The sequence below is a fragment of the Nannospalax galili genome, unplaced genomic scaffold, assembly GCF_000622305.1.
Source record: "Nannospalax galili isolate Female #2095 unplaced genomic scaffold, S.galili_v1.0 scaffold286, whole genome shotgun sequence".
Classification (NCBI taxonomy): domain Eukaryota; kingdom Metazoa; phylum Chordata; class Mammalia; order Rodentia; family Spalacidae; genus Nannospalax; species Nannospalax galili.
Window position 1 is genome coordinate 10,823,631 of NW_008359442.1, and position 11,327 is coordinate 10,834,957.

Here is an 11,327-nt window from a genome sequence, read left to right on the forward strand (position 1 = left end):
TTTCTTTCTTTCTTTCACATTTGTTTATTTTGGATGTCTGTGCATGCCTGTGCCTGTGAAGAGTAAAGGACAATTTTTAGGAGTCAGTTTTCCCCTTCCACCATGTGGGTTCCATGGATTAAATTCAGGTCATCAGGCTCAGTGTGACAGCAACCACCTTTGCCCACTGAGCCATCTCACTCTGGACCACCTTTTTGTTTTGTTTTTGTTATTGTTTTGAGACAGTGTCTTATGTAGCTCAGGCTGACTTCCAACTTACTATGTAGCTAAGGATGACCTTCAGCCGCTACCTCCCAAATGCTGGAATTACAGGTATACAACCTGCTTAGCCCTATAAACATTCTTAATTCTTTTTGTGGATGGATACAAGAATGCCTTAAGAGGCCAGAGAAATGATTTAGTATGGCAAAGGTGCCTGCTTCCAAGCCTGATCACCTAAATTCAACCCCTGGGACCCACATGGTAGAAGGAGAGAACTAATTCCCACTACTTATCCTCTGACTTCCACATTCATGTGGTGGCAAGGGTACACACACACACACACACACACACACACACACACACACAAACACACACAAAATAAAATGTAAAAACAATTTTTTTCTTTTGTCTTTGTGAGATAGGGTCTCCCTGTGGCCCCAGCTGGCCTGGAATCACTGATCTGACCTTGATCACTTGGATAAGGTAGTATGTCCCAGGTTCCAGTGTTCAGCTTTGCTTTTTCTCTCATGTTCTACTTTTTCATACGCTATTCATTAGAAGTGAGGGGTTGATATACTTTGGTTTCTCTTCAGATCATATACATCTTTTACCTTTTATTAAAGATTTCCAGGGAGGGGAACTAGTCTGAATCTTAACCCAATTTTTAGGCCTTGCAATATAATTTAGGGCAAGGAAGAAGGAGAAGAAGAGGAGGAAGAGGAGGAGGAGGAGGAAGGAGAAAAAACAAAGAAGTAGTAGTAGTTAGGGACTGATAATGTAGCCTAGTGGTAGAGAGCTAGGCTCTGGGTTTGTTTCCCAGCAACACACACTCTACACATAAAAAGTGAGTCACCAAGGCTAGTCTGAGGAGAGGGAAATCAAATACCACCTGCGAAGAGAGAGATATTAAAGAATTTGGGAGGGAGGCTGGGGAGATAACTACTTGCCATGTAAACATGAGGACTTGAGTTCCATTCCCAGCACCCCCACAAAAAGCCAGATGTTGTGGCACATGCTTGTAATCTCAGGGCTGGGGCAGCAGAAACAGGAAGAATCCTGAGGTTCTCTGACCAGCCACTGTAGCCCAGTTAGTGAACCCAGGTCCTAGTTAGAGACCCTGTCTTGAAAAACAAGGTGGGGGGCTGGAGAGATGGCTCAGTGGTTAAGAACACTAGTTATTCTTGCAGAAGACCTGGATTTGAATCCCAGCACTCCAGTCCCAGGGGATCCAACAGCCTCTTCTGACCTCCACGGGCATTGAGGACACAGGTGCACTTACCTACATGCAGGCAATAAATGCATACACATTAAATAAAATAAATAAAAAACTTAAAAAACAAAAAAACTAAGCTGGATAGCCTGGTGTGGCAGTGCAGGTCTGTAATATCAGCACTTGGGAGGCAAAGGCAGGCAAATCTTTGCGTTCAAGGCCAGCCTGGTCTATATAGTGAGTTCCAGGCCAGCTGGGGCTATAGAGAGACCCTGTTTCAAAAAGACCAAACAAACAAACAAAAACAAACAAACAAAAAAAAAAACCAAGGTGGTGTTCGAGGGGGGTAGGACTGGAGAAATGGCTCAGAGGTCAAGAGCACTGGCTACTCTTGCAAAGGACCTGGGTTTGATTCCCAGCACCCACATGGCTGCTAACAACCATCTGTAACTCCAGTTCCAGGAGATCCAATGCCCTCTTCTGACCTCTGCAGGCACTACAGGACATGGGACAGGTACACTTACACACATGCAGGCAATACACTCATACACATAAAATAAAAAAATAAGCTGAGTGTGGTGGCCCACGCCTTTAATCCCAGCACTTGGGAGATAGAGGCAGGCAGATCTCTGTGAGTGTGAGGCCAGGCTGGCCTACATAGTGAGTTCCAGGGAGACCCTGTCTCAAAAAGACCGAAATATAATAATAAATAAATAAATAAATATAAATATTTTTAAAAATAAAAAAAATAAGCCAGGCATGGTGGTGCATGCCTTTAATCCCAGCACTTCGGAGGCAGAGGCAGGCAGATCTCTGTGAGTTCAAGGCCAGCCTGGTCTATATAGTGAGTTCCAGGCCAGCTAGGGCTACAGAGAGACCCTGTCTCAAAAAGACAAAAAAATAAAGAATAAAAATAAAAAATAGGGTGGAGGCTGGAGAAATGATTCATTGGTTAAGATACTTGCTCTTGCAAAGGACATGGATTCAGTTTCCAGCACACGCACTGCAGTCCACAGCTGCCCTTAGCTCCAGATCCAGGGGGATCTGATGCCCTCTTCTGGTCTCTGAGGGTTCCTGCATGCACATGGTACACACAATAAACCCAAATAGGCACACACACATATAAATAAATAAATAATAAAGAGATGAGGCTGGAAATAAAGGTCATTAAAAAAAAAAATGAGCTGGGCGTGGTGGCGCATGCCTTTTATCCCAGCACTTGAGAGGCAGAGGTAGGAGGTTCTCTGTGAGTTCAAGGTCAGCCTGGTCTACATAGTGCATTCCAGGACAGCTGGGGCAGGAGATCCTGTCTCAAAAAGACCAAAAAAAAAAAAAAAAAAAAAAATGAGCTCAGGTGTGGTGGCACATGCCTTTAATCCCAGCACTTGGGAAGCAGAGGCCAGCCTAGTCTACATAGCAAGTTCCAGGGCAGCTGGGGCTAACAAGAAGACCCTGTATCAAAAAATAAATAAATAAATAAATAAATAAATAAATAAATAAATAAATAAATAAATAAATAAATAAAAATTTTCCTAAAAAAGACCCCAAACAAAACAAAACAAAAGACAAGCAAATAGACAGTGCCTGAGGAAAAACAGATTGTTCTCTGGCCAGATTGTTCTCTGGCCTCCACACACAGGCACACACAGGTGCACACATACACACACATACAAGCAGACACAAAGAATTGTATTCTAGAGATGATCTTTTAAGGCTAGTAGATCCTGTTGTTCATTAAAACGTTGGAGTATGGGAGATTTTGGGGAGGGGGAGGAAAAGAGGGGGAAGTGAGCAATATTCATTTTAGAGAGGAGAGGTGAGCAGGAGAAATGTGATAGCCAGGCAGTGTGCAGTATCCACTTAAGGTGTAGTGTTACCCCTTCAAAGTGAAATCTGTTAGTCCTATTGTATGAGAGGCTACTTAGGTACAGCCTGACAGGACAGGATCCAACCAGAATGGGATGTTCCAGGTCAGATGACAGAAAAGGAAGGAAAAGATAGATGAGGAAAGTTTCTAGAAAAGTAGGATAAACCGCTGGGCTTTGGAATCTAGGTAGGATTTGTGGGGGGGGGTTGTTTTTTTGGGGGGGGTCTTTTTGAGACAGGGTCTCTGTGGCCCCAGCTGGCCTGGAACTCACCATGTAGACCAGGCTGGCTTTGAACTCACAGAGATCCACCTGCCTCTGTCTCCCAAGTGATAGGATTAAAGGCATGTGCCACCAGGCCCAGCCCCTAGGTGGGATTTGTAAGAGAAGGTAAGAGTCAAGAACAATGATTGTCAGAAAAGTTTAAACAGGTGACAAAGCTTTTTTCCTGCTTTGCTTTGCTTTGTTGAGTCAGAGTCTCACACTGTAGCCCAAGCTGGCCTGGAACTCACTATAGCCCCCTGAGTGCTGGGATTACAAGCACTGGTCACCAAGCCCAGCTTAGTGGGCCCTTTAGAGGTAAGCCAGAAGAACAGATGGTGATAGCAGAGGTCTGTAAAGGTATCAAGTATTCAAGGGAGAAAACTATCTTTTGAAATAGCAGGCAGAAAATATGCTTTGGCTGGGAGTTGGGGCACAACCACAATCCCAGCATTTAGGCTGAGGCAGAAGGATTGCCTTGAGTTCAAGGCCAACCTGGGCTACATGGCAAGATCCTATCTCAAAAAAGGAGGAAGAGAAGACCAAGAGGAGAAAGAGGAGGAGGAAACCTTGAGATAGCTTCTGGCCTGAAGTGCCTGAGATGTCAGGGGAAAGTAAAAAATAGCTTCAAAGAAACCTTCAAAGGAGTGGATTAGGCAATATTGTTTGATAGTGGCAGAGGGCTCAGAGGAAGTTTGGGGAGGGAAAGGAGAGTGCTTTTATGGCAGTAGAGGAAGAACCCAGGGATACAGGGATGAATATCAAATAGTGATGTAGGATAACCTAAAAGGGAGTGTGGAGGCAAGAGGAAATGGCACCTTGGGATTAGTCTGAGGACTACTGGAGAGAGATGGAAAATCAGTTTAAACTGGGAGAACTTGGAAGAATTGGTATAAAAATAAGGGGCCTGTTCTTCCCTGCAGATGCTGTCTCTGGTAGGGAGGGGCAGAAGTACTTTCTGGGAACAAATGGTAGTGTGTGAGCCGTTGACTTTACCTCAATAAGGACTGGAATGACTGAGTCACGATCATTAAGAAGTATTTATTAAGCATCTACTTGGTGCATAATTTAACTGTTCAACACTGTAAACAGGACACAGCATCAGCTGACACTGTAATCCAAGTGGCCAACACCTGTATCTCAGTATGGCGGAGGCTAAGGCAGGAAGATCTTGAGTTTGAGGCTTGCCAGAGTTACCCAGCAAGATAGTGTCTTACAAAAAAAAAAAAAAAAAGGTAGTCTTATGAGCCAACTGAAGTAGCTGGTTCCAGAGACTGTTCTGACTTAGATAGAAGGAACTAGAATGTAGCAAACAGAATTGGACCTTCACCTTTGCCTTATCAGGTTCAGAGAGGGCAGGTCTTTATGAAGGGCCATTTACAGTGTACACCCTGAAGAAACTTGAGAGCTTTTCAGATATGGCCGCTTTCAAGCTTAATGACAGCTCTGAAGCAACCGAGTATGTACATGTAACTATGTGAAAGCGGCTCCTCTCCATAGCCATACCACAGCAAATAAGGACATCTCTATGATTTCTCATGAGCTGGTTGAGACCTAATGCACTGGCCATTTGCAAGCCATGATAAGGAAACAAGAAAAATAAAATACAGCTTAGACTAGTAGCCTTCCTAGAGTGATCTGTTTGTCCCAACTCTTGAGATGACACTATGAATCAAGGTGTGTGATAAGAATGATCACAAACTGAATTTGTACCATTCCTCAGGAGGGCTGAGTTATCAAATGCCATAGTCCAGCTGAACTGCACACAGAACCTGTCATCACGGTATACAAAACTGACTCAGAATGTGCCCAACTTGACAATGTCCTGGGAGTCCTGTCTGTCACCATCTGGTAGCACTGACGGCCAGTCATTAGGACCTAAGAGTAGGAAAGATTGTGTGCATTAGAGGAGGAAGTAAATGGAGGAAGCCACAGATGGAGTGGAGGCAGATATCCTGTCTCTGCTGGTTCCTTGTTTATGTAAGGAAAGGGAACTTTTGGAGTCTGGAAAGAAGTCTTGTTTTTGTTTAGTTGAATTTTGTGTTTCTGAGACAGGATCTTACTCTATAGTACAGACCAGGATCTAGTTATATAGATGAGGCTGACCTTGAAATTGAAGTGAACCTCCTGGTTCTCCCTACCCCTACCCCGAACACTGGCATTGCAGAAATGTGCCACCATGCCTGCATTCAAAAATCTTTCTTAAAAACTGTTTTATAGCCAGGGTGTTGTGGTGCACACCTTTAATCCCAGCACTTGGAAGGCAGAGGCAGACGAATCTCTGTGAGTTCAAGGCCAATCTGGCCTACATAGTGAGTTCCAGGCCAACTAGGGCTACAGGGAGACCCTGTCTCAAAAAGACCAAAAAAAAAAAAACCCACTATTTTATTTATTTTTATTTTATGTGTATGAGTGTATTGCCTGCATGTGTTTAAGTGCATCCATGTCATGCAGTGCCCACGGAAGTCAGAAGAGGGTGTTGGATCCCCTGGAACTGGTGTTATGGATGGTTGTTAGCCACCATGTGGGTGCTGGAAACTTGAGTCTTCTGCAAGAGCAGCTGGTGCTCTTAATCACTGAGCAGTCTTGCCATCTCTTCAGCCTCTCCCCAAATTCTGTGTGTGTATGTGTGTGTGTGTGTGTGTGTGTGTGTGTGTGTGTTATCAGTACTGAAGGTTGAACCTAGGGCCTCATGCCTGCTAAGCAAGCACTCTACCACTGAGCTACACCCCCCAGTTCTCAAAATGTGCTTTCTTTCATCTCATTGAATCTCCAGACTGTGAACCAGGTGTCACTTATTTCCAGTGAATTGTAAATGGGAAAACTGGTTAGCAAAGTTGAGCAGTGCCCAGGATCCCATTTGGCTCAGAGTGGCTAGAAGACTACAACCTACATGCATCACTCCATCCAGCCTCATTGCCGTCAAAGCTGAAGTTGATGTCTCAGTAGTCAAACATTAGAGAGATGTTCGTGTGTCAGATGAACCGTTGCACTTAACTTAACTGATGCCCACAGGAGCTTGTGGTTTGGGGCTCACCTTTACAGAGAGACTCCATCCTTTTACATGGGTGTCAGTCTTTCTATTCACATGGCTATAAAATAGTTGTACTTTGCTTACATCTTGTAAAACCATTAATCAGAATGAAAGTAATAAAGCAACCAAGACCTGTAACCATTGGAACCTTCCCTATCTGCTTCCGGCTGGGGGGTGGGGGGAGGTTCAGCTCAGCTGGGGAGTTCAGCTGGGCAGAGGATCCTGCCTAGCATCAGCCACCCACTCACTCCCTTTGGAATGCTGCTGACTCCACTCTAGCACATTACCCTAGAAGGCAGTTCCTAGAAAACCACAGGGGGATTAGGTACACAGAGGCCCTTACCATGGAACATATAGACATGGGTGTGTCCATATATAAATCCCTCAGAATTCAGACAGAACCTCTACTGTGGGATAAAGGGCATGTCATTACAAACCATTCACATGATGATTCTTTTTTTTTTTTCTTGAGACAAGATCTCCCTGTGATGCCTAAGCTGATCTCAAACTCCTGGACTTTAAGCAATCCATCTGCCTCAGCCTCCCAAGTCACTAGGACTACAGTGAGTACCATTATAGGCAGCTCAATTCCCACATGATTCTTTTTACTAAGATTTAATTTTTTTAATTATTTAAAAATTTGTTATTTTTTTCTGGTCAGGCATGGTGGTGCACACCTTTAATCCCAGCACTTGGGAGGCAGAGGCAGGTGGTTCTCTGCAAGTTCAAGGCCAGCCTGGTCTACATAGTGAGTTCCAGGATAGCTGGGGCTACAGGGAGACCCTGTCTCAAAAAGACCCCAAAAAAATTTGTTATTTTTTTTTATGTGTATGAGTGTATTGCCTACATGTATGTAAGTACACTCATATTGTGCAATCCCTATGGAGGTCAGAAGAGGGCATAGGATCCCCTGGAACTGGAGTTACAGATGGTTGTTAGTCGCCATGTGGGTGTTGGGAATCAAACCTGAATTCTCTGCAAGAGCAGTCAGTGCTCTTAACTGCTGAGCCATCTCTCTAGCCCCTAATTCAGGTGTGTGTGCAGGTATATGTAGGTGCCCATGGAGTCCAGAAGAGGACACTGGATCCCTGGAACTGGAGTTACGGACTGTTGTGAGCTGCCCAACATGGGTGCTGGGAATTGAATTCAAGTTCTCTAGAAGAGCAGCAAGCACTGTGAGTCATCGCTCCAGCCTGCTCATGTGATCCTTTTATTTTATTTTTCTTTTTGTCTTTTTTCGGTCTTTTTGAGACAGGGCCTCCCTGTAGTTCCAGCAGGCCTGGAACTTGCTGTGTAGACCAGGCTAGCTTCAAACTCACAGAGATCCACTGCTTCTGCCTCCTGAGTGTTGGGATTAAAGGTGTGAGCTTTAAAGTCCATGCCAGACTCTAGCTTTTTTTTTTTTTTCCATGTGATTCTTGATGACAATTTCAGATGAGAACTTCAGTTACTAAAACCCTTGGTTACCCCAGAAATTGGTTCTCTCTGCTCCTTCTGTTTTTTTCTGACTGCAATGTCATATTGACTGTGCCTGTAATCCCAGCATTTGAGAGATGGAGGCATGAGATCAGGAGTTCAAGGCCAGTCTTGACTCTATAGAGTTTGAGGTCAGCCTGGGCTACATGAGACCCTGCCTCAGAACAAAACAAAACACCCACAAAAAAATTGTGATAAGATCAATGAAAGACAGTAAGCATTTCTGAATGTTGAACATCATCAAGAGCACTGGCTTGGCTCCAGCCAGTACCAAGAACACTCTTTGAATGAAACCATGAGTCAGTCATTTGTCCACCAATGTCAGTGGGAATTCACTCTAGTGCTTGGTTCATTACAAACAGCACAGGGATTGCTAGTGAAGGGTCTACATGATGTTGTGCCCAGAGAACAAACCCCCAAGAATAACCACAGAATCCAGAGGGCATGCAAGAACAAAGAGTCTTTATTTGGGCTTAAGCTCGGGCTCTCAGACCTCACCAACACAATGGATCCGTGCTGGAGAGCCCTGATTGCAGGGGGAGGGAGCTTTTTATAGGTTTTAGATGAAGGGAGGAGGGAATGACAGAGTTACACTTTGATTGGTTCAAGGAGCCCGCATGCGCCAACACACTTTTGAATTGATTGGTTACAAGGGATGCAGTCCTGGGGGCTTCTCATTGGTGGGTGCTACTCTCAGAGCTGTGGAATATGCTGACTGTTATCTGTAGAGCCAGAAGTCTCTGTTTTACCTTGTAAGGCTGCTATATGTCTGGGCTTGCTTCACCTATAGCCTCCTGGGGTGGGGGTGGCAGGTGGAGATTACAACATGCCTGTGCATGTTCAGGCTTGCCTGAAACAGCTAGTCAGAATGGGGTCAATATAGTTTGTCTTTTTAACCAAGCAATCAAGCAGTTTACAGAAGCGAAAAAGAGCAGTTAGTCCTAGAGAGTGAGGGTGGTCTCCTGGGATTAAGGGGGCATAGTCCAGGACAGGGGAAACTTAAAAGAAACCAAAGCCAGTATGGCTTTTCATTCCCCCCTTGAGTTATAACATGGGTTAAGTCTTTAACCTATAGCGAGCCAGCAATGGTACAGAAGCAGAGAAAAGGAGTTAGACGTAATCTGCATGCATGTCAGGTCTTTGGTTTAGTTGGGAATATTGAGTACGTAAAACCATCAGTTGGATAGTTTGCAATTTTTCTTGAATAAACTTGAGCAAGGCGTTTGGGATGCAAGGGCCGCAAGTAAGCAAGGATAAAAGTATTATTAGTGGACCAGCCATGGCTGAAGGTAAGGTGGTCAACCAGGGGGACCCACTGAAAAGTGATTCATAAGCATAGCCAACAGGATTCAGTTGCCTGGGGATTCGAGGCATTTAGGACTGAGAAGGAAGCCTTTATGATCTCAAGGGGACTCTTAGGTCACCAGGGCCTTGAACACTGCCCCTGGGTCTATCCATCCTATCTGGGTCTTACTGTATAAGCAAATCCCCCATTGCAATCCTGTTTTCTAGGAAATAAAGGCATTTTTGCCCTCCTGAGTGAACCTGAGTTTGACCGGGTTGCAATGGCCCTCGACTGTCCCATCTGCTTGTTTATGCTGTTGGCAGGGTGGACTTTTTCTTGGTACACGACTAAGGGTTATGTAGTCACCTTGATTGGAGGCTGACCACCAAGTGTGCCCTGTCGACACACAGGACCATGACTTACAGAAGAAATGTTCCCCCCCTCCACAGGTGATTCTCACATTCCAGTTTTGGTTCCTGCCGGGACAGACATAGAAGTGGTGCTGCTGGATGTACACATTATTCCATGTCAGTATGAGTAGAGTCGCCAGGTCGAAGGTCAAGTCAGGATACCAGGTGTCCAGAGGGGCCTCTTTGGTGGTGGAGTTCAGGATTTCTGAATTAGCTGTGTCAATGACCTCCCATTTTAAGAGATGGGGTTGGTGTGGGTTTCCTGTTACTGGGAACGGGACAAGGAGAGGAAGAGAAGGCGAGAAGAAGAGACTCAAGATTTGACTGTCAGTTTTAACCTGAGTGGGTTGTCCGCATCTCAGTGGACTTTCCATGCCTTGAGTCCTGACGCTGGAGCGTCCTCCGGGTTGTCAGGGTGTGGATCGGCCTTCCGGATGTGAGTGTGATGAACCCAGGTGGCAACTCCGTCCACTTTCACCACTGTTGGGGTTGTCAGGAGCACTACGTATGGTCCTTTCCAACGAGGTTCCAAGGTCTCTCAGCGGTGTCTGCGGACATAGACCCAATCACTAGGCTGGTAGTTGTGAGGGGTAGGAGGGGGAGCAGTCTCATAGATAGCTTTCAGCAGGGGCCATATGTCCCTATGCGCCTGAGCCACTGCCTCTAGAGAATCAAGCAACTGTTGGTTATCAAACTCAGCAATTAGTTCAGGCCTTAGACTGGGGAGGATGGGGGGGTCTTCCAAATATGATTTCATATGGGGTTAGTCCTAGCAGATAGGGTGAATTCCTCACCCTATACAGGGCGAAGGGAAGGAGTGCTACCCAGTCCCCACCAGTCTCCATAGTTAATTTAGTAAAGGTCTCTTTTAGAGTCCTGTTCATTCTTTCTACCTGTCCCGAGCTCTGAGGCCTATATGCACAATGTAATTTTCATCTAGCCCCCAATATCCTAGCTAGTTCCTGGGTTACCTGTGATGCAAAGGCTGGCCCATTGTCGGAGCCATACTTGCCTGGCTTAACTTCTGTAAAGTCCATTTCCTGGTGGGCCCTTGGTGTAGAGCCCCTCGTTCGAGCCCCTTGCTCCTTAGGATGGTTTTCTGCATTGGTCAGCTTGCAGCTAAGGCATGCAGAGGTGACTGTATTAATCAGTGGGCAGAAATTTAGGACTTTTAAGTGAGCATTTCTTAAGCATTCAGCTGGCTTCCTTGTACCCAGGTGAGTGGTATGGTGGATGTGTGTGAGGAGGTCTTTGGCCAAGTCGTTTGGCAGAATAATTCTACAGTCTCCTGTATGCTACCAAGCCTCGATCTTTTGGGTCATGGGAAGTTTGTGTATCCATTTCATATCCTCTTGGGAGTAGTGAGGCTGATCAGGTAGGATGGGGGGGCCAGGATCTGGTAGTTGGATTGGCAAAATCTGGAAGGTCTTCAAAGCTGCTTCTTTGGCAACCCGGTCTGCTCTCTGATTTCCCTGAGCTATGGGCGTGTTTGCTTTCTGGTGCCCGGGGCAGTGGATAATAGCCAGTTTCTTAGGCAGCCATAGAGCCACCAACAAATCAAGAATTTCTTGTTTATTTTTAATAG

At 45.4% G+C, this 11,327-nt stretch overlaps 1 non-coding gene across 1 annotated transcript; it reads left to right on the forward strand.

Annotated features, from left to right (window-relative positions):
• The first annotated feature begins 774 nt into the window (after nucleotides 1–774).
• Nucleotides 775–891, forward strand: LOC115068444. The gene has a single exon (XR_003847791.1). It is a non-coding gene; the product is annotated as a U5 spliceosomal RNA (small nuclear RNA).
• Nucleotides 892–11,327: the final 10,436 nt, after the last annotated feature.